The sequence below is a fragment of the Schistocerca piceifrons genome, chromosome 1 (genome assembly GCF_021461385.2).
Source record: "Schistocerca piceifrons isolate TAMUIC-IGC-003096 chromosome 1, iqSchPice1.1, whole genome shotgun sequence".
Classification (NCBI taxonomy): Eukaryota; Metazoa; Arthropoda; class Insecta; order Orthoptera; family Acrididae; genus Schistocerca; species Schistocerca piceifrons.
This window is the reverse complement of record NC_060138.1, coordinates 299,019,685-299,044,271: the sequence shown is the minus strand read 5'-3', so window position 1 is coordinate 299,044,271 and position 24,587 is coordinate 299,019,685. Positions and strand designations below refer to the sequence as shown.

At 43.4% G+C, this 24,587-nt stretch overlaps 1 protein-coding gene across 1 annotated transcript in view; it reads left to right on the top strand.

The window, feature by feature from the left end:
* Positions 1-404: 404 nt before the first annotated feature.
* Positions 405-24,587, top strand: part of LOC124780383 (juvenile hormone epoxide hydrolase 1-like) — a 79,802-nt gene continuing 55,619 nt past the window's right edge. Inside the window, exon 1 of the mRNA XM_047253776.1 lies at positions 405-560. The gene's annotated coding sequence lies outside the window, so the exon portion shown is untranslated. The remainder of the gene's footprint in view (positions 561-24,587) is intronic.

Below are 24,587 nucleotides of genomic sequence, written 5' to 3'. Positions count from 1 at the left end.
CTAGGCCATTTGTGAAACAAGATATTTTTTTCAAGAATATGGATTTGGCGTCCATGAAATTGCTGCCAGGGGCAGATAGCCAGATTTGTGCCCCCCCCCCCCCCCCCCCCCACCTCTAGATCCGGGCCTACGTAGACAGATCTAGCTACGAATTCCAAAAAGACGCATGCTCCGTGGTTGCCACAACGTGAATCATTGCAAATGGCCTGCTGCACGTCGGCAGACAACGTGACTGTGTCCACTGTTGACCGTAGATCTGGATGACTGGATTATTTTATGTCGGCCGTAAGGAAACTTTGTGAGCGCAGTTTTGTGTGTCTCTAGTGACACCTTCCAGCGCGGACAGCGCTTCACTTCCGTCGCGTCACGCTACGTCGCAGGTACTGCAGTCGTCAGGAGCAGCGCGCAGCTGTTACGGAGCTGCCAGTGTGCTCAGGTGCTCAGTCGACGCCAAGGCGCCAGCCACTAGTCAGTTGCCGGCTGCCAGCTGTGTCTCTCGGAGTTGCCTAGTCGAGAGGACGGCAACAGGGTTTTCCACAGCACTGTGGCGAGTTTTTACGGTAAGTGGACAACGGTCTGGCAATTAGTCAGAGTACTCCCGGTGCCAAACTGGGAAAAAAACGAACTAATGTGGATGTTATCAAGATAGGCAACAGACCGAGCAAACTTGTTTTTATTCGACAAGAATCAAAAGGATTTCGCATTACATAACTGGTTTCGTCTAGACAGTCGTCGTCAACAAACTAAAACTCCAGAAATGTGTGCTACAAGCCGTGACGTAACGTTCCAGTTGTATTATGAGGCCGGCCGAGGTGGCCGAGCGGTTCTAGGCGCTACAGTCTGGAACCGCGCGACCGCTACGGTCGCAGGTTCGAATCCTGCCTCGGGCATGGATGTGTGTGATGTCCTTAAGTTAGTTAGGTTTAAGTAGTTCTAAGTTCTAGGAGACCGATGACCTCGGTAGTTAAGTCCCATAGTGCTCAGGGCCATTTGATTTGTATTCTCAGCATGGCGAGAATACAACGGGAGCGTCTCCATCACCACTTTTGCAGCGTGTGCTTTTAGTCTGCTGCCGATTCCTGGATGATTGTCGAAGAAAATTAAAAGAAAACAGCCTCTCACAATCTCCGAATTTTTTGCCAAACAAAGCTTGTATGTCAAATTAAGATCCTAAAAGAGGAAGATGAAAAGCCAAGGAAGCACACTAAGGTCCGCCAGTCGTATTCCGGATTGACAAAACCACCTTGCACTGCGCTTCCAATATTCGACATCACAGAAAGGGACGCTATTCGTTGTGCAGCCAGTTTCTTAATTAAATTGATAAAGACGAGGATATTACAGAAATCGGACGTATTCACGAAACCTGTAAGTCCAAAGTAAGAAAAACACTTGTAACAAACATAACAACCACAATAAACGTGTTAATTATAGACTCAGCTACTAATTAAGGGATAGGCGATATTTGAAGTATTTATTTAAATACTAGTGTTACACATTCGTACTCTTTATGCGTATAATACGTTGCACGCAGGGCCTCTTTAAATTTGTGTAGGAGGAGATTCACCAACAGAAAAGCCAGCTTTCAGCATTCACCTCGTTTTGGGAGCAATGGGAAATCTTCAGCTATTAACACAATACTTTTCTTCTTGTTCTTAAAATTTTAGTAATTTTAAACAAACCAGTACCATTCTTGCCTTTTCACTATGATAGGCAGCCTTAGAGTTTCGTCTCGCAACCTATTACGAACAGACTGCTTGCTAGGGTGGGGTGTTATTACCGCGCCTGCAGAAATTGCGCTCCTCAGCAACGTCCCACCAGTTGTTTGCGGCAGCCGTGACTCTGCAACAGCTCCATCCGGGCAGGTTCTAATTCACAGGTGGTACGAAATCGTTCTTCCGGTAACAGTTAACAGGGTCAGAGTGCAGAGCTTTTCCCCTTCGCAAACAGTTCCACAGTAACAACGCAGAATCTTCATTATTTGGATTTGCAGCTCATTGTGTTTACCGTGTTTGCAGTTAAAATTGTAGGATGTGAGGTCCGCCAGTTACGCAAAACACCGTTTTTTCCAAGTACCCAAACATGTTTCAGCACCACTGTGCCATAATCAGTGGGTTTCCGTTTTATTTAATTTGTAATGTGAACATTTTTACTAAATGATTACAAACTTATGTGGATATTTAGTTCAAACAATAATTCGTTTCTTGTTGTTAATACCTTTACACTAGGTGTGCATGACTTTTCAGGACCACTTGTGTATTACTTATTACAGGTAACTTGTCATCTGCAACCAAACGATGTTGATCAGAAATTTTGTTGGGAGTTTTACAAATGTTGACCCAAATATCAGCGGAAAAAATTAATATTTGGGTCAACATTTGTAAAACTCTAATTTCTCTCACTCTCTCTCTCTCTCAAACCTCACCCTATGGGGAGAGAGGGACAGTTTTAGTTTTAACGAATCAAAATTAACGAAGGAAACAAGTATTTTTTATTTATCCGTAACTACACTCCTGGAAATTGAAATAAGAACACCGTGAATTCATTGTCCCAGGAAGGGGAGACTTTATTGACACATTCCTGGGGTCAGATACATCACATGATCACACTGACAGAACCACAGGCACATAGACACAGGCAACAGAGCATGCACAATGTCGTCACTAGTACAGTGTATATCCACCTTTCGCAGCAATGCAGGCTGCTATTCTCCCGTGGAGACGATCGTAGAGATGCTGGATGTAGTCCTGTGGAACGGCTTACCATGCCATTTCCACCTGGCGCCTCAGTTGGACCAGCGTTCGTGCTGGACGTGCAGACCGCGTGAGACGACGCTTCATCCAGTCCCAAACATGCTCAATGGGGGACAGATCCGGAGATCTTGCTGGCCAGGGTAGTTGACTTACGCCTTCTAGAGCACGTTGGGTGGCACGGGATACATGAGGACGTGCATTGTCCTGTTGGAACAGCAAGTTCCCTTGCCGGTCTAGGAATGGTAGAACGATGGGTTCGATGACGGTTTGGATGTACCGTGCACTATTCAGTGTCCCCTCGACGATCACCAGTGGTGTACGGCCAGTGTAGGAGATCGCTCCTCACACCATGATGCAGGGTGTTGGCCCTGTGTGCCTCGGTCGTATGCAGTCCTGATTGTGGCGCTCACCTGCACGGCGCCAAACACGCATACGACCATCATTGGCACCAAGGCAGAAGCGACTCTCATCGCTGAAGACGACACGTCTCCATTCGTCCCTCCATTCACGCCTGTCGCGACACCACTGGGGCCGGCCGAAGTGGCCGCGAGGTTCTGGCGCTGCAGTCTGGAACCGCGAGACCGCTACGGTCGCAGGTTCGAATCCTGCCTCGGGCATGGATGTGTGTGATGTCCTTAGGTTAGTTAGGTTTAACTAGTTCTAAGTTCTAGGGGACTAATGACCTCAGCAGTTGCGTCCCATAGTGCTCAGAGCCATTTTTTGACACCACTGGAGGCGGGCTGCACGATGTTGGGGCGTGAGCGGAAGACGGCCTAACGGTGTGCGGGACCGTAGCCCAGCTTCATGGAGACGGTTGCGAATGGTCCTCGCCGATACCCCAGGAGCAACAGTGTCCTTAATTTGCTGGGAAGTGGCGGTGCGGTCCCCTACGGCACTGCGTAGGATCCTACGGTCTTGGCGTGCATCCGTGCGTCGCTGCGGTCCGGTCCCAGGTCGACGGGCACGTGCACCTTCCGCCGACCACTGGCGACAACATCGATGTACTGTGGAGACCTCACGCCCCACGTGTTGAGCAATTCGGCGGTACGTCCACCCGGCCTCCCGCATGCCCACTATACGCCCTCGCTCAAAGTCCGTCAACTGCACATACGGTTCACGTCCACGCTGTCGCGGCATGCTACCAGTGTTAAAGACTGCGATGGAGCTCCGTATGCCACGGCAAACTGGCTGACACTGACGGCGGCGGTGCACAAATGCTGCGCAGCTAGCGCCATTCGACGGCCAACACCGCGGTTCCTGGTGTGTCCGCTGTGCCGTGCGTGTGATCATTGCTTGTACAGCCCTCTCGCAGTGTCCGGAGCAAGTATGGTGGGTCTGACACACCGGTGTCAATGTGTTCTTTTTTCCATTTCCAGGAGTGTATTTTCCACGCAAAAATGAGAACATGGATTTTCTTGAATTACAGCGCCAACTGCCAAATATTTAAACAAATGTTTAAGACAAAATGTACGTAGCTTTTTAATGTAGAATCCGATTCTGCAATAAAAAATGGGGGTTCCCATTTGAAATTTCAAAATTGCCACCCGTCGCACCCCCGGGGGGCTGGGGTGGCGGACTAATTTTAGCACCAGCAGATGTCCCCCTCGAATATAATCAACTTTGGATTCCACACATTTTTTCGTGTGAAGCTTATTTTTCGAGTTATTCTGGTTTGTCAACTTAAAATTTACACCTTGTATACTACATGAAAGTGAAGTATGGAAATTTCAAATTGAAATGTGTGCGCAGTTTCGTGCAGTTGTAAAAAAAAAAAAAAAAAAGGAACGAAATAAGCGGAAATCTACTTATTTATGACAATAGTTTTCTGTAAGACACGAGACTTCTTAGATCGCACAGCGCGATATTTGTGATCAAACTTTATTTCAAAGCCTGTATGAGAACCTGTTACGAAATGCGCTGTCACGGTTACATATCTATCATTATTTTTTGACGTCCATGTGTCTTTGGCCAAGCAGTAATAATGAATTCTCGTACAGTATTTATTCACTTTTTACCCTCTCGTTTCGTGTTTTGCAGGTTTCAGTGTTGTTCACGTTCTACGTGCAACCTATTAAATAAATAATAGGTTTTGGGAATCAGTTATCTGGTTCAAATTGGCAGCATAATCAGTAATCCCAATTTAAACGAAAATCATGGAATATGAACGACCCAAAAAGAGTCGACCCAAACTTGTTATTAGTAAGGTAGGAATCAAGATCACAGAGAAGGATCTTTTACCATATATCCATGAATAAAAATTGACGATATTCGTAAGGGCAAATTGCAAACAAAAGAACACCAAGTTGAGATTCATATGGAATCTACGGGAAACCACTAAGTCGCGGACGTACCGCTTGAAATAAGAAAACGTAGCTTAAGTAACAACAGGCTATATGTAGGTTACAGAACACTTGTCATCAAAGATTATTTATAAATGACGAAGTCTATTAAAGCATAGTTTACCTGTAACCAAGAGTATGAACACCACCAATTTGGGTCATGCCGCAAAGCAACGCAGTGAAGTGAAATCTATTTGTACCCAACTTTGGGATGACAGCTGTGAACTAACTATTCCAGCAGGATCTTCCTCTTGTGTTTACACTCAGCAAACGTCTGGTGAAAAGTTATTCTCCTCATGGAATGAAGTTTGAGACGTTCAAACTTCTAATGCAAAGATAAATTCTATGCACTGACTATGGCCGCTAATAAATCCCGCAGCATATCTCTGACAAACTCTTGCGTAAACACAAATCCCCTGCAAAACGAACACTTGATTTGGTATGGCTCACAAAACTACTAATTCGGTACAGTGTCACGATTCTGGCCTTGTGACATGGCCAGGTATCGTGAAGGAAGATGTTAACGGGGACTACGTCAAGCATAAAGAGAAGCAGGTGGTCCGTAGCCGTTACGGTGCCATCGATTACGATCATAGGTCCAATGGAAACCCAGGCACAATACTGTCCATAACAACTCTGGCCCATTGCACCTTTGCGAGGACGGCAGCGTATCAGCATCCGGTCATCAACTTGGTTTAATAAGAAACGTGATTTATTAGGTGACACGTTTCCATCGATCCACGATCCAGTCTCGAATTTATCGTGGAGTGAACATGGCAACATAAAGGGGTCGCCTGGTGCGGGGCCCCATGTTCGACGGTGTGCGCTGAACGATGTGCTCCCGAACACTTGTGTCAACAACGGCATTATACTCTGTTGCCAGACCTGCCATGGATCGATGCCTATCCTGCTTAACATAGTTGGCAAGCCTCCGACCTCCAAGTTCTGTGAGGAGGCGTGGAGGTCCAGCACCTGGTCGCCTACTCGTTCTTTCACCATTCTTCAATCACTTTCTGTTGACGCCCGCGACAGTCGTACGCGAACAGCCGACCAGCTTCGCTCGTTTGTGGGCACCGGGCCATAACGATCTGCCGTTTGTCAAAGTCGCTTATGTCAGTAGGTTTCTCCACTTGCGGTCCTTATCACAGACAGAATTATTCCCCACTCGTCCCTGTTCGGCTAACATTCTTTCGTTGCCGCCTCGCGTGCCCCCAACGCCATCAGGCGGCGTTCAGTCTCGCGGTGAACAGTGGTGAAAATGTTTTGGTTCATCAGCGTTTGTGGATCTCAGACTTATGCAGGCATTACAGTCTAGAAATGAAGACGCCATTGTTGGGAAACGTTTAGAAAAACCAGGTTACGAGCTCCTCTGACGTACATCTAAACACAGAAAATATCCGCAAATGTAGTAACACCCTAAATTACAACTCGCATACATGTCTGCCAGACGTCTACCCAGGAAAACTAGCAGATGGAGTCGACCTTAAGCGAATCTGAGGGTTTCGAGAGGATCCCACAGCCCTCCAGACTCGAAGAGGTCGCAGTATTAAAAGGGCATTTGGACACAAGATACGAAATGTACCGGGTGATCAAAAAGTCAGTATAAATTTGAAAACTGAATAAATCACGGAATAATGTAGATGGAGAGGTAAAACAAGGGGTTTTATTAGAACCAAAAAAAAAAGTTCAAAAAATGTCCGAGAGATGGCGCTCATCTGATCAGAATAGCAATAATTAGCATAACAAAGTAAGACAAAGCAAAGATGATGTTCTTTACGGGAAATGCTCAATATGTCCACCATCATTCCTCAACAATAGCTGTTGTCGAGGATTTTGCGAACAGCACTGTAAAGCATGCCCGGAATTATGGTGAGGCATTGGCGTCGGATGTTGTCTTTCAGCATCCCTAGAGATGTCGGTCGATCACGATACACTTGCCCCAAAGCCAATAATCGCACGGACTGAGGTCTGGGGACCTGGGACGCCAAGCATGACGAAAGTGGCGGCTGAGCACACGATCATCACCAAATGATGCGCGCAAGAGATCTTTCACGCGTCTAGCAATATGGAGTGTTTTTTTGTTCTAATAAAACCCCATGTCAATCCAAGCATGTGTGTCAATTTTTACCTCTCTATCTACATTATTCCGTGGTTTATTAAGTTTTCAAATTTGTACTGACTTTTCGATCACCCGGTATATTTCAGGGCAGATGATATCACCTATCCCGCTCCGGAGACGGTGTACAGAATTTAGCTGAAGCCTATGAAACTTCCTGCCAGTAAAACTGAGATGATGGATCTATTTGTTTCGGTACATGAACATTTTGGCACTGAAATTATTTCCAGCAAATTTGAGACTAAGTATGGCAGAACGGCTTTTAGCCCACAAGAATCATGCTGTTTAACGTGAAAATGTCTCGTATATCAAAACAGCTGAAAAGGATACACATACCACTACTCAGCCCTAAGCGCAGCATACTGTTTATGTGTGAAGTCAGGTAGTTGGATGAGGAGATGGGATTCGACGTAGTGTCTTTACAGGAGCCATATACCAAGCAAGGCAACATCCAACTCTATAAGAAACTGCACAAGTCATCACTACAGGGAAACCTCCAGTGTCAAAGATAATAGTTGTGATGACCTCAATCCACAGGAAAAATAATTATCAAAATCTGAACTGTGAAGTCATCCAAAATTCTATTTGGAAAACCACACTCTTTGTTATACTTCTCAATTGGTCACGATCCCACTTTGTTTATGAACTGAAAACTCTAACATTCACGAGAAACTGCTCTGAAATTAACCTGAACCGACAAAATTGTGTATATATTCTCTGAAACTTCAAAGGAATTAGAAAAAGTGACAAAATTTCGTGAATCACACACAATACTGTTAACAATCACATGAACACTGGGGGGTTTCACCATACATCTTCCCACTTTTGAGTATAACCAGTGTCTCTTAATACTACGACTCGTAGCAATACAATATCAAAAAAACTTTTATTACTGGGTAAAGAGTCACTACGTGATTTGACAGCTGACATTTATAATTCCCGCTCACGTCAGGAAAAGCACCAATACGGGAATAGCAGCTTTTACATTATTGGTCAGAACGCAAGCAATTATGGCAGTCGCCGTTATTTTCGCGCGAAGCCATATTTCGCGACAAAATAATCTTATTAGTTACTGTCATATATCTAGTCTCATAACAATACATAAAACTACATAAAATAACTACAATAATTTTGACATGCAAGGAGAATTAGTCCTAATGAGAGGAAGAAGTTTATATTTACTGGTGTTTCACCAATCACTACCAGGCAACTTGTAATTCACTGATTGTAATTTTATTTTCGTTAGCAGAAAGCAAACAAACTAAACAAAGATTTTAATTAAACAGAGTCTGTAATTCTTATACTTTTAATAGAGAAAGAAAGTTTCTAGGTCAGGGGATAGCGTTCAGCGAAGTCCCTTAACTTTTTGTTGCATACGAAGCGTTGCGTTAGGCAGCACGATGTCGGCGGGTTACGATGATGAGAGCAGGATGCAGACAGTTCCGCTGGTTAATCTTCTCCGGCGAAACGCAAATAAAGTTCCGGCACAGCTATATCATTAACCCCGTGGTGATTAACAAACCACAAGACGCCAGTATACGAACGTTGTTGACATGTCGTAGACATCGCTCGTTTTACACTTTATGCACTGTCCGTGACGCTATCGTCCATAATTACACGGTTCGTCACATTCATATAGTCTTAGCCACAAATACACAGTTCATAGAATTGTTCATGTATGTGAAGCACACCGTAAACAATGTCCACTCTGTTCTCGCATTTCAAACTTCGACAACGTCACTGAAAGCCATTTATATTGCACAGTTAATTAGTCTTCACTTTCATGGCTTGATAGAATGTGATATACAACAGTTCCACCACCCAAAACCAATACCAGCAAAGTGTATTCGAATAAAGGCACAATTCGTGTCGGCCACAACAAAGTAATGTTAGCGGCACTTTCACAGTCCGGTTTATTTGCTCTTAAAGTTCGCTGGCGATGGCATTACATACCGCAGTGGGAAAGAGAATTAACAATCTGATAGTTCGGTATCACTGTCCATACAATTACGCATGCTTTTCATGGAACACAGTACTATTTTTCCCGCGCACGCTTCACAGACACGCCATCCACCATCCCCTCTACTACGCAACAGCCTTTCAACTCTCGATATCACTATCGCTGTCCCCTGTCTATAGATGCTATATCGTTATCGTAAATTACATAAACCTTTATAAATGTTATTGACTGCATTTTTCACAATTAATAATATTCCAAAAGAGAACTTTAGAAACTTTACTACAGGTACAAAGCAAGAAACATATTTATCCATTGGCAAACAAAATAATCACAATTACATCTTTACATTTAAAAACCACAGTAGAATGTTACATAATCACAATTAGAAATGCCTATATGAACAAAACAAAAAGAATAAAAATCTAAAGAAAATCACGAAAAAAAATTTTATAGGCGTAATTAGCAATGCCTTCACATAGTCCATAATAAAGCCCTGAGGGCTGTGAGAATAACACGGGTCTGTGCTGGTTCTGATTATGCTCTTGTAGGAGAATTAAGCCTTCCTTTCGTCACATGCCATTTTTGTAGATAAAGTACTTTCAGGTCAACGATGAATCTGTATTAATTTAATAAATCTAAGGCGTATCTGGGAAGCTCTACACGAAATGTATGTCATCGTGATGCTGCATGCCAATGACTAATCAGTTTTACGGAACAGCAGCGCGCCAGATGCTTTTGGCCTTGAACGGTTTCACTCGCAATATTTGCCAGATAAATCACCGACGTATGGTACACGGGCTGGGGTATCGTTAAATATTGACGTTACCACCACGAACAGCCGTATCTCATATAGAAAACGTAATGAGAAACAACTTATTAGGTAGGCCAACATATTTTATTGTGCTTGTTGCAATAGCAGCAGTGCGTGTCCCAGAGGCCATATCAGAAACGTTCGAAAATGAGACAGATCTCAGACATGGGTATTCTCTCTCATGTGTTCTGTTCAGTGTTATCTTAGAGAAGGTAATTAGGCAAAGCAGAGAACAGGAGAGGCCTGGAATAAAGGTGGATGGTAATCTGAACTGTCTCGCATAAGCATACTGCAAATCCACGATAGTGCTTATATTCCCAACCTCTCGAAATTAACTGCAGGCTGGTCACTCCCTTACGACCTACCCTTTAAACTTCAATTGTGAGAAAAGTTAAGTGGATAAAGCGAAATTACGGCCCTCGGCATAGACCCTAAAGTAGGGAATTAGCATAAATCTGAATGTGATTTACGCCACCTGACTGGACTAATGTACTTGCATTTAATATAATATGATCGAAAGTGACTTCCTGATCACTGATTAATTACATCTAGCTTGATATAATGAAGGTACCAAATAGATTAGTTAAATACTCAGATTTATTCACAAACCCATCCGTTAACGACATATAAATTCAACTATGAGAAACGTGACAATCCTGTTTCCAAACTCAGATGTACTTTTAAGTGGACAGCAGTGTTCTTTATTTATCTATGAATTTACTACATGCTCACTTGAGAATTAACTCTCAAATAAAACACAACGATAATTCCACTCTATACAACCCAGCAAATTCCTGACAGAAACAGTGACTGGAAGTAGATGACTACCCCCAAAAGTCACTACTCTGCCGGTGCTGAGAATTATGACCACCGTTAGTATGGCGTTGTTGCACCGTCATCGACGCCGCAGCAGTGCTGGCCCCTCGTGAAGAAGACGGCGTCAGCGCTCTGTTGCAGCAGCGCGTAGATGTTTCAGCCCCAACTGTGGTGCAACGCCAAGACGATCCACCATCTATAGCCACCATCCATGCATTCGACCCGGGCACCTCCGCGACCAAAGCGCAAAATAATGCGGACGCCTCCGTGACCAAACGCCTTCTCTCATGGTGCTCACTTATGCCCTCCTAATTCCTTCTCAGAAAAACAGTGCTAGCTGCCAATTGCAAAATTAAGAAGTACTGCTGCCCAATCGTGAGGATTCCCTCTAAGTAGAAAATCTCACCAAAATAGTGCGTCACCTTCAGACGCCAATCGCTATAAGAACATCTTCCCTACTATCAAAAAACAATGACTTCAGAGTCGCGCTCTTGACGTCACACGTTATTATGCCAATCACACGTTCTCCCACATATGCCGTTAGCCTCGCTCCTCAGGGCTCGAGAAATAAAGCAGAATCCGTACGAGACTAGACTTTGTACTTTGTCTCTTTTAGACCACAACCGGTAGATGGCTGTCTCCAAAGGAGGTCATCAAAACACAGAAATGTACCCCCGTCTCCGCCCTTGGCACCGCACTGCTCACCGACCGGACATTAGCCTGTGCAGTGGTATAAGTGGACAGCAGCTGACCGCCCCACAGAATGGGCGTTCCGTCTTCTGTTGTAAGAATTCGCCACCCAGGTGCCCAGTCCTTGCCCCCAGACGGTCCTGTTAGGCAGCTACGTTCCCTGATCGCCATATCAAACGAACATGCTGTTTATTAGCATGCGCACCAGAAACTTCCACAATCCAATGAGCCCACCAAGATGTTAATAAAGGAAAGAAATGACAATTGCATAGAACATCGTACTCCCAGTCAGTGTGAATCCATCTCATCAATAAAAGGTCTCGTACCGATTTACCCTGTTGTCGGTCTCTGAATTACAAAATCATTCTCTAATTTTGATGAGAAAGGCATGTAAATTATCTGCTGCGTTACAAGATGATATAGTACTGCTAAGTGAATCAAACCATGAATTGAAATGGATGTACAAGAAAATGGACGACTGTTCACGGAAGGGTGGGCTAAAAGTTAATAAGTCAAATCGGAGTTCATGCAGTAATGAAGAACACAAGAGCACGAAGAATTTCTTGAGGTAGATGGCGCGAGGTTTAAGAGAGTTCACCAGTTCAAATACTTGGGATCTTGGATTACTAGTGGGAACAGCATAGAAATGGACATCAAGAAAGGATAGCAGTGGGAATGAAATGCATGTATTCCCTAATGGAGAACTTCAGTTCACAATCAAGATCAGAAAACACTAAGATGAGAATCTATCACACAGTGATACACCCAGCAGTCATGTACGGTTCAGAAACGTGGAGCATGACCAAACGAGAAAAGGGAAAACTATTAACTTTTTAATGAAGAGCAATAAGGAAAATATGGGGACTGATCTTAGATAAAGAAGAATGGAAGAGGAGGAAGAACGAGGAAATCTACCTCTTGATGCTTCTACAAAAGCTGAAGAGTAAAGAATCCAGTGGGCGGCCTGTAGTCCGTGTGCTAGAACAAAGACAGATGAGGAAGGCACTTGAGGGGAAGCCAATCACCAGACGCCGGCTTGAAAACACCTGGAGGAACAGAGCACAAAACAGAAAGGAATGGAAGTAGTTTGTTCAAGGGCACATGATCTGTAGGGTTTGAGATCGCTGGATACGTTTGTATGTGTTGCATTTGATACGAAGTGTAACCTAGGTGGAATATTGAATTAAAACTGCAAAAGACGTGCCGGACGAAACAGCCTGTATCAGATATGTCTGTTTATCTGAGATAATGACTGCTGCGTTGGAGATAAGTACAGGTGTAGCTCCCGTCTTGAACAGTCAGCGCCGGCTTTTCCACATGACAAGCTGTGCGTAGATAGGTAAGCAGCAAGCGTTCCTCACAGCAGCTCGCATTTCAACTGCGAAACTGTTACTTTGTTATTTTTGCGTTGCTAACTAGTTTCTTATAGGGATATGTAAATTTTTAAGACATTTCTTGATACATTTAGTACTCGTATTCACATTTTACGATCTACTGTAATATACTGCACCATAGTTGACTCCATCGCTGTACGGGAATTAATGTTTACAAAAGAAACAACTCAGAAAGAGGCCTCTAATAACACTTGTAAGTCTCTTTGAAGACAAACCTTCATTTTTAATCGTACCATGAAAGTTTTTCTGTACCCATCGTCCTAATACTGGTTCCGCAACCAAGGTACTTCTCGATATACTCGTATGTAACAATTTGCTTTGTCGAAATATATAGAGGTTAGAACAGATATATTTTTGACTATTATTCGGCTTTACCTGAACAGAAACAGATGTATTTTCTGTAGCAATGTCGTTAGATAGTGTTACTCAGTGCTAACAAGGGTCGGAAAATAAATCGGTCTTTCGCTTCTTAATGACGAAAACAAGTTTTAAGTCTAGAACCATTTGCAGAAATCTCAAAAACCATCATTTTTGGATTTGCAATAATCACTTCCCGATGTATCCCGAAGTCTCTAAATGTAGTATGCTGGCGAAATATCACCGCGGAAACACAAGAAAACACACAACAAAATGGTTCAAATGGCTCTAAGCACCATGGGACTTAACATCTGAGGTCATCAGTCCCCTACTTAAACCTAACTAACCTAAGGACATCACACACACCCATGCCCCAGGCAGGATTCGAACCTGCGACTGTAGTAGCAGCGCGATTCCGGACTGAAGCGCCTAGAAGAGCTCGGCCACAGCGGCCGGCAAAACACACAACACAGCAGTAATATCGGAACGCTACCATCACTTGAATGATTGCCGTACAGCGATTCAGTGCTTCTGAGGTATCGCTGCAGTACTCTAAACTTAGTGAGTCTTGATGTACACCCTTGATGAATGGTATGTATAATGATTCCTCACACAGGAAAATCGAATTTCAGGGATGTAGTGCCACTAATACTGTAGCTTGAGCAATGGAATTAGTTTCTAAACAGGAAGAACGTCCCGAAACAGCAGCTTAATCTCTACATCTTTTACCACACCTTTCAACTTTACAAGTGCGTTTTGATATCAGTGTTTGTCATACTAAATTCGAAATCAGTATTAATTGAAAAAAGAAAAAGAACTATTCGCAATAGATATCGTGTGCTTCCTAAAATCTCCTAGATTACTTCTTATGTATCTGATGTTGGTATGGCATTTTTTCATAATAGGTTAGTAAATAGTTCAAGTGGTTCAAATGGCTCTGAGCACTATGGGACTTAACTTCTGAGGTTATCAGTCCCATATAACGTAGAACTACTTAAACCTAACTAACCTAAGGACATCACACACATCCATGCCCGAGGCAGGATTCGAACCTGCGATCGTAGCGGTCACGCGGTTCCAGACTGAAGCGCCTAGAACCGCTCGTCCACTCTGGCCGGCTAGTAAATAGTATAATTTGCTGTAAGAAAACTGTGAATATAATAGTGTGTGTGATTGTCTTAGCTCGAGAAATTACTACAACTGTAGGGAACAAATAACCAAAATGGCTTATGTCCATATTTTAGTTTATTATTTTTAAATTAGGTACAATTGCATTGTAACAAGAACTTAATTGACATTTATTGACATAAGGTTATTTACAATTCCTGTCCCGCTGGGTATTTGAAGTTTTATTTTCTAGTTTCGGCTCAAGACTATACAAACGACAGCAACGTAACGATTTTATGGCCTTGAGAAATGTCATAATATCCTCGGAATAAAGAACTGGTGCGGCTTCCTTTGGAAAAGGATGCCAAGACGTGGTCAGTCCTCTTCGTGTCCCAATGAGCTAACATTAAACTGTATGTGGCGATTGTTAAACGCTAGTTCATATGACGTTTCTGAGGAGCTTTTCTGTAGGAGCAGGGGGACACAGTGTCTCAAAGGAAGACTTAATATTGTGCGAGAGTGATGCATGTGATATCCGTGGAAAATAAGGAAGTTGAATTTGAAGTCAAAGTGAGGTTGAGACAGGTGGTACTGTTTGGCGAAAGAACAGTTACTGCCACGTGAATAAAGTATTACCAAGGCGAAATATATCATGGAGCGGCAATGGGAGTGAAAAGAGAGATTAAGGGAGAACGGTTAGACTGTTACAATTCGCTAGCTGATGGCGTGATCATATATAAGTAAGTTCGCAACGAACTGGGATGTGTGGTATTATCCCCATAAGCGAAGCCTTTAATTCTTGGGCTCTTGCTTTATATTTGATGAATATTGTAATCAGGATAAATGAGGCCGGCTATTTCATGAGAAGTCGACCTGCCCAATGGCTGTTAACTAATCATACCAAAGTGGGATTAGTGGTCAATAGAAATGGCTATAGCGAAATGAGGACCATCTGCAAAAGCATACTACCGTGAACGTCGGGAGCGTTGTCATTATAGCAGCAGCGAGAAGCGGTCACCGAGGACTGCAAGAGCTGTAAGTAGACGGAGATAGAGAAGTGATATTTAGACGAAAATTTCCCCTTTTCCCTTCCCGCCCCCTCCCCTGCCTCTCAATTTTCAGAAACAGTTGATCGTCATAATGACACAGGTTTTGGACCAGGAGCAGATAAATTATCGTCTCAAATTGAGAGATAAGATATGGCCCAACAGGGAAGTGTTGACATTATAGGTAAAAGGAAAGTCAGTGACATTCACGATATTTCTGCCGACATTTATAAAATTTTTAAAAATGTTCATCACACAATGACTATAAAATGGTTAAATTTTCGTTATATTCGGGACAGAAGTCGGTAATCAATATTAGTGTAAGAAGTGAACATCACAGACGCGAAAATGCTTTTGTATTCGTTGTGGCACGGAAGCATGCTTGAAACAAGTGCTGTGGAAGTTCATGACGATTCCTGAATATTGGTTGGTATCGCAGACATGCTCTGTTGATCACAAATCAGGGAACCACACAGGCCAGTCAAGAGTCCATAGCCGGCCGTTGTGGCCGAGCGGTTCTAGGCGCTTCAGTCCGGAATCGCGCTGCTGCTACGGTCGCTAGTTCGAATCCTGTCTTGGGCATGGATGTGTGTGATGTCCTTAGGTTAGTTAGGTTTAATTAGTTCTAAGTCTAAGGGACTGATGACCTCAGATGTTAAGTCCCATAGTGCCCAGAGCCATTTGAAGAGTCCATTCACACCTCAAGGGGACTGTGGATTGAATTGCAGTGTGGGCTCTTGCATTATCCTGTTGAAAAATTCGTACACTGGTCATGAAAGGTGTGACTGCAGGTTCCACCATAGCTGCCACGGACTAGCAAGCATTCAGCCTCCTTTCGACAAGTACCTTATAAGTCCTGTTGTCATTCAATAGCTTACATGACCCGTTTCCAGGAGCTTGAGAGGTATGGCTCTTAAGAATCGGTGGTTCCTGAGACCTTCCACCAGGTCGTCTACTGACACGTTGACGTAGATCTGATAGCCACAAACAGAAACGAGACTTATCACTGGACCCCACTGAACACCACTCAACGTCGCATTTTACTCTGGCTCTACACTAAGCAAGTCTATTGTCTGTGGTATGGTTTCAGCGGGAGTTGATGCATGGTAGCTCGAGATCTCAGCCCAGCTTACAATCAGCTGTTCCAGATTGTTCATAATAACATCCTTTCTGTAGAATTTTGATGAGGACTGACTCCACAGTCTAAATTTGTGAATGAAGTCATTCCACGATTGCAATTCCAACACTTTGTCGTTGTCAATCGTTAGGGGATGTTAGATACCAATTCTTTCTTTCTTTCTTTCTTTCTTTCGCTTTCGCCGTAGTCCCGCAGCGATCGCATGGTTACAACGGATTTGGCAGTGTTAATGTTAGGGATGGCTGGATGCCCTTCCTGCCGCCACCCCATATCCCCCAGGACGGAATCAGTGTACCCCAACAATCTGAGTCTAGTGTAAATCCTGAAATAGTGCGGACGCGTTGCAAATGTCTGCGACGCGTGTAACTGAGGCGGAACATGGGGACCAGCCCGGTATTCACCTAGCGGGATGTGGAAAACCGCCTAAAAACCACATCCAGGCTGGCCGGCTCACCGGCCCTCGTCGGTAATCCGTCGGGCGGATTCGATTCGGGGCCGGCGCGCCTATCCGAGTCCAAGAAGCAACGCGTTAGCGCGCTCGGCTACCCTGGCGGGTCGGATGTTCAATTTACAACGTTAAATTATTACGTACTAGAACATAGTTTCCAGCAATCTGAAACCAAATGCCTATGATGGTAAAAGTATAGCCGCTCTTCCACATACCATATCAACACGAATCACGTGCAAAGCACAAAAGCAGTAGTCACCTTGCGTAAAAATAAAAAGAATAAAATAAAAACGACGTCCATAATTATTCACAGCCATATGCGGAATGACTTCATTCAACGCTTTGTGCAGCCTCTTCTCGTATTTCAACTGTTGTAATCGGCGTATTGGTCAGAGCCAGTTGAGCGACCCGAAGATCGCACCATGGCGTTGTACTTCAGGAAGAACGCGTGTGTACTGTTCTTACCACGCTGTTGTCCTGTCTCGTCACCACTCGTTATGTAGTCATTGCACTACAGCAAGTATGTTTGGGATCTGTCAGTATGGTGCTCCCATGTCCCTCATCCCACTGACTGGACCTTTCACAAAGTCCGAAAGATAACGTTAACCTGCAGGTCTCAGACACGGTGCACGTCCTCGGGGCAAGATGTGTTGCAATCTCCGATGAAAATTTCCAGTAACGGTAGACACACCTAGTAAACGTCATGAACTTACACCATTCTTCATCTTGAGAGACACCCACATGCCTTGCTCATACTGTGGCATCAAGCAGTCAGGCCTGCAAGATGAGTGGTCTGCCAAGCGAGTGGATTCATTCTTATTTATCGAGTAACATGAACTCTCGTACTCACAATTAAGTTACAAGTTATCCTCCTATATGAATAATACGCAACGGAAACGCACTTCTGACTATCAGTAATTTACAGAACTCTGACTGTTCACTGCGCACTGGCAATACCACATTTTCTTTTCTTTTCATTTAACGGCTTTTATCAACACGTGGCCATCGCACTGAATATGAGTGGCGCACACATTATAAATTCTGGATATCATGACAACATACAATTCGAAGGAATAGGCCACCAATCTTTTTCTTTTCACTATCTTATTTATTCCGATAAATTCTATAACCTAAACACACAAATTCTATAACCTACAACAATAACACACGAGAAATTCCGCCCAGTGGGCATGGCTTTACATTGGTGAATCTCTATCTTATGGTCTCGTAATTATTTAACGCTACAGTGCACTTTCTGGATAGGAGGGTGGATCATTTATTATTTCTCACACTTCGACTCTCACAATCGTCATCACGAAACTTTCCTCCAGACCGAGCAGTACAAAAGGAACACGCATAACCCACTACCTCTGAAACTACCTCGCTACTCTCCCATGCAAACCACACCTACTTAAATTACATGACATACACCACACTACAACATGAAATACTACACAGGGAATAGTCACAACATTATCACTTTCAGCTTTCCCACTTCAATTAATATTTATCCCAGTTTCACACGACACTGCCCCATTTCGTAATTCTAGTTTCCTACTATGAACTCTGGAGATATAAACACGTCTTCCTGTGCAATGCAAGCCATGTGGCGTTGCTGGATAGACGGCTGACTCACCTTGCTTCTCTCTCAGAGTATTATAGTTTGAATCAAGCGTCACACGGAAACATATCTCGCAAAGTAATATTAAGAACATATTCATCACACACACGAGTCCTCAACTGATACCATGGACGAGTACTTCTCTTTATCCTTTGTGTCATGCACAGATTGAGGCTCACACAGTACTCACCACGTGGAAGTATTCGTCTCTAATTTCAAGTCCTGCACACGCCATTTCTTAAATATTTCAACTTATATTACACACGCTAGTAATTCAGCTTAACTTAAGCACATGGAAGTATTTCAACTTATTGCTACACGTGGTTTCATTGTGACCGTTGGTCACTTCCAAAGATTACTATGATCCCATTAATATTACCTGCCTGACATTTAATTCTCCCCACAAAAGTTCCTGAAATAGAGAAATTATAACTTCAAACTACTCTTAAATATTCCACATGCATACCATGTCTCCACTCTTTTGTCTTTACGGAGCACACCTAAGACAGGTCTTAACAGCACCAGATGCAGCGGCAGAGTGCTGAAACATAGCCATTCTTCAGGTCATCTCGCACCTCTGTCGAAGTGGGGGAGCACCTTGCTACCGTATTGGCCAGCCACATTTCAGGCGCTCAAAGCTCAGGTAAATTTCATCTCTTTGGTCTCACCAAAGGTGGCCAAAGGATCGTCTCAAAGATGATCATATATTCACATTCACTATCTGCAGTTAGCAGACGACCATACATTCATTCATTTCACAGATCTCACCAAACTGGATGTAGGGATTTATTTTGTGGGAGTGCACATGTGATCAATTAAATAAATAAATTGTCATTCTTTCCCACACTGGTATCCGGCTTCGCTGTATTAATTGAAATTGAGTTATTTTACAAAAAAATGTGTTGTTCTGACAAAAATAATGAAGTATGTTGTACCTATTTTCAATGTCAGGCGGTACTGTACCCTTTCAATCTGTTGGATTTGTTTTTTTTCTGTACTGAAAATGAGTTCGATTAAGGATGAAGTTTTTATTAACACAGCACGGAAATTCTAGACTATCTGTTGGCTAGTGTTCGGTCGAGTTGTCACTTCTGTAACACTTTCCACTTCCGTGAGTGTATGTGAACTGTGAAATCATTTACGTACTTCGGGATACAGAGAATGCAGTTTCGTTGCAAGTATAGTTAGAGGTAGTAAAGGGACAGAACATGTGTCTTACTACTGATGTGACATTTAGCCTTATGCGAGCAGCTGATCATTACAGTCTCACCTGATTCCATGGCTCCTGTTATTACTCGCACATCAAAGATTTTAACAGTAGTAATTTCTACGTCACGTGACAAAGAAACGCTCACACACTCAGCGGTCACAGACACTCGTAGACCCCATAGTGAATGACGAGCAGATCATCGATTTCATCCTTCGTCACTCACAAACAGATACACAGGCGGATACTAGCCTATTCGTGAATGGGACATTGTGCCCTGGGAGTAAATCAAAGAAGGTACTGTGGGACGGCGGGTTTATTAATTGTTATATAAATGTTTTGTAGAAAGGATGCATTTCCTGGGCGATGCACCATATGTGGGGCGGCGGGTGAAAATTAGTTGTTAATTATAAATGTAGAAAAGATGCATTTCCCAGCCGATTAGCAACTTATGTGGGGCGGCGGGTGCAATTATTGTTATTAAATGCTCCTTTTATTTATTTATTTATGCTGTTTGCGTTCTCAACACTGGCTCTCAAACTACAATATTGGCAACCAGAAAGTGATTAGCAAAACGTGAAGCCTGTAATTAGAATTCCTAGTACACCCTTCATCTGAGAAATACATTTATAGCTACAGCTTATAGCTCTGAGGAATTAGGAGATTGTCTGGGATTCATAATCAAAAACGATTCTCTCTAAAATATTCACTATATTCTGAAAGTCACAGACCAAAAAGAATCCACACAATCCAACTACCAGAGCAGTTCAGAGTCTAATGCGCTGATGCAACTATAACTGTTCAAATTAAATGTTTAAGTGAATGCTCGCCGTAATTTGATGATAATGTTCATCTAACGCCACGCTAAATAATGGTAGAATGTCTGTCCCGTGGCGGCACATGAAAATACGTCATACGCAAACTGAAGATAGATAATTAAAGTCATCCCAGAATTAACACTTCACTCGAAAACGATTTCATGGTTACGCATATCCCGAGTAACTTATTACGGCATCCGAGGCTGTTTGTAGCAATGATACCGACGCGACGCGACTCCCGGCACAGGTGGTGCGCTAATCAGCGTCTGGAGAGAACTTGGACCTTTTTCTCTCGCGCAGCGTTCTTACATATAAAGCCGCAGTGCGAACGGCTAAGGGAACGCCTGATCAATTCCGCTCTCCCGACTAGCCGCTGGGCTAGTAATGCGTCACTTTAAGTTATTGAATAAATCATTGCTTCCTTTGCTGATGCCGATGAAGCTCTCAATTTAAATGTGCAATCAGCACACAGGTAAGTAATCATAATAAAAGTCTGACGTGGCTAAGTCAAATATTTTGGGCGAGAGAATTAATTTAATTACACTACACGCAGTAGACGAGCTCTGAACTTGCCCTTTGGAGATACGCTATCGCTATAGTTTTATAGTTATTCAGTTGAAACATCTCACATCTTTATGATTATAGCGGATCTCCCTTCTACTTAAATTTAAACATCCTAGCCTTATTTATTCGCCTACTTAATCTATCTTGCTTCCTTAATTTCTAAGACAAAAACCAGAAAATCATGAATTTCAACTAAAATTTTAATTTGTGAGATCCAGAATACTGTTTCTACTAAATTATTATGAAAAAGGAATCTAAATATAAATTTTTAAGTTTCTAGCTCTTTTCTGTTGCGCCAATGATTTTTACAGAAAAACATCCAAATTTCGAAAATGGTTAAAGTTATTGAACTGATATTCAACACATATTGATTTAGTATTACTCCTGAAATGCTAGAAACGTTTCAGGTTATTTACTCGATTTTTAAGGTATTGCGCAACATTTATAACGTCAGAGCTAGTTACAGCGGACTGCCTGGCACACAATGGAAAGACTGATGTGAATTTTATACGGTGTGAGTAGGCTGCTTCCCTACAGTACCAATCGGCCAGCTCTGTAGTTTCGACCAACGTTTTTCGTGGTTGTAAGGCAAATGCCGCAGCTGTTCAAATGGTTCAAACGGCTCTGAGCACTACTGGACTTAACAGCGGAGGTCATCAGTGCCCTAGAACTTAGAACTACTTAAGCCCAACTAACCTAAAGACATCACACACATCCATGCCCGAGGCAGGATTCGAACCTGCGACCGTAGCGGTCGCGCGGTTCCAGACTGAAGCGCCTAGAACCGCTCGGCCACTCTGGCCGGCGCCGCAGCTGTGAACCTCGTCCCAAGTATTCTCGATTGGGCACTTCTTTGCCACACCCTTAGCTCACTGATGTATGGCCGAAAAGAATCGGGAGACGGATAATGATCCACTCTACCCGATTTGATACGAAATGAAAAATGTGAAAAAGAGAAAAAATGTCTATACTGCAGATAAATGTTGGCGTACAAAACAAGCGTCTCTACCACAAATATCCATACCTATATAACAGAAATCCCAGTCATATATATGTGTGTTTAAATCCACAGTTACAATATCATATCATTAAATCATTCAATGCAGCAACAACATAGACATTTTTCTCTCTCCCTCTCTGTCTCTCTCCCTGCCCCCCCTCTCTCTCTCTTCTCTCTCTCTCTCTCTCTCTCTCTCTCTCTCTCTCTCTCTCTCTCTCTCTCCCCCCCCCCTCCCTCCCTCCCTCTCCCTCTCCTCCATGAAAACTCATAGTTCAGTCGTTCTGCTCATAGAATGTACCTCTCATAGGTTCCTTTTTTTCCGTTTCCAGACTGACTTTAGCTTATAGCTGAATATCTGAATATATTCGAATCTCTGTCTTCCACAACTGTTTGTCGTGTCCTGACGTAAGTGGGATTGGGAGAAAAGGGGTTACTGGTCAGTCTGCGCTCCCGAGCGGTACAGAGCGGAAGGCAGAAGGACAATTGACAGTGAACGCATTTAATTGTTTTCTTCTATCTGAACCAACACTAGTGCAGGCATTTACTAGTAATGCAGTTGGTGAGACTTGGTAGGGAACTCATTGTGGGGATTCTTGGACAAACAGGGTTTTGAAATAGGACTAACTAATACACTGGAGGCTAGTTCTAGGGTTAGAAAAAGCATGAATAACACTGTTACGACATAAGCCAATGCAGAAGTCCCAGGAGTGGATGCTAATCACAGTAGCAACCACTAGCAGCATCTTAAGGCAACAACTTAATTGCAAAACAAAACATATTTAATGTGACACTGTTCACTGAGGCACTCCAAGTGAGAGAGCAGACTTACGCGAAGCTGGACCGAGGCTGGAGTCAACGGACGCAGATTCGGTGCCCAGATCGTCTGACTGAGAACTCCGCCAAAATGCGGAATGTAGGGGTTTTAAAGAGTCGCGTGGGGGCACTGTTTTCCCCACTTAACGCCACCCAGCCAATCCCTCAGGTCTCTTGCAGGCGCCTGCCAATCACGGTTTAGTTAGGTCCCCTCTACTGCTCCTAAGGCGGGGACGTTAATGCAGTTGCACTAATGCAGTCCGTATTTGGTATCAACATTGTTCAGCTGAAGGCTAAACGTAACTGCTCTGCCAAATAAGGCTTGCAACATTATTGTTATACGTCATTTAGCCCCGCACTTAGGGCTCCCCAGAGTAGGGACTGCTAGGTCAACAGTTTTTTGGGCGTTTTCGCTCTTTCTAACCCTTGTGAGCCTACTGACGTTGCTGTTCTCAGGGCTGGTATCAAGGTAGCTTTATACGCTAGTACCTGCCTGTTGGTAAACAAAGTTTTACGGTGGCAACCTATCACAGCGTCTAGACGACATATGAAGTTACATGTTAACTCCTTGAAGAGTAACTAGCGCCCTGGGACCACGTCTGGGGGCGTCTGCATTTTTGCGAGGCTCTCCCCTTACGGTTTACTTCGTGTAACAATATCTCTCCTAGTTTCGTCTGCCCTCAGCATCGTCTCTGCTTCCGCGCCTTGGAACGTCTGTCCTCCTTTCCCACAGCTTCAAGATAACACTACAGTAGCAAGGAATAATCAATATATTACAGGTTTTTGTCCTCTAATGCCATGGAACGTATTCTCCCTTGTCTTAACGCACGTCCTACCAGTCTGCCCTGTCTTCTAGGTAATGTTTTCGAAACATTCCTCTCCTTGCCGATTCTGCGATGAACCCCCTCATTGCTTTCTCAGTTCGTTTAATTTTTAGCATCCTTCTCTAACATGCATGTCAAGTGCTTCGATTCTCTTATTTCTCAAATTTTTCGCAGCAGTACCGATTCACTTTCATACTCTTGATCTTCAAAATTTCTGTAGTTGCACTCGGCCTTAAAGCTACATTCAGCTTCCTTGTAAGAAGGTGTAGACAGCCTAAGAAGATTATTTAGATTATTGTTCGTGGTGGAACATTCACACTTAATGATCCTTGGAGGTACAGTGTTCCATATGAAGCTAAGATAACACGAACGTTCAGAATTGGTCAACTGAGGATTTATATTTTTTTCTGTTGAGCTAGTGAGATCCCAACAACTATAGTCACATCTCACTTAATCTCTTACAGAATGGGCACACGAAATACATGTAGTATCGTATTCGTGCAGTAGTGTTTCAAATCCTTGAACAGCCGTTTTCCATCTCTACATGTGTTGGCTTGAAAGTCGGTACAGTTCAGCACCATTTGGAAGTGGGATGCACAACGCTCTCCCACCCATTCTTATCTTCCTACACTACTGGCCATTAAAATTGCTACACCACGAAGATGACCTGCTACAGACGCCAAATTTAACCGACAGGAAGAAGAAGATATGCAAATGATTAGCTTTTCAGAGCATTCACACAAGGTTGGCGCCGATGGCGACACCTAC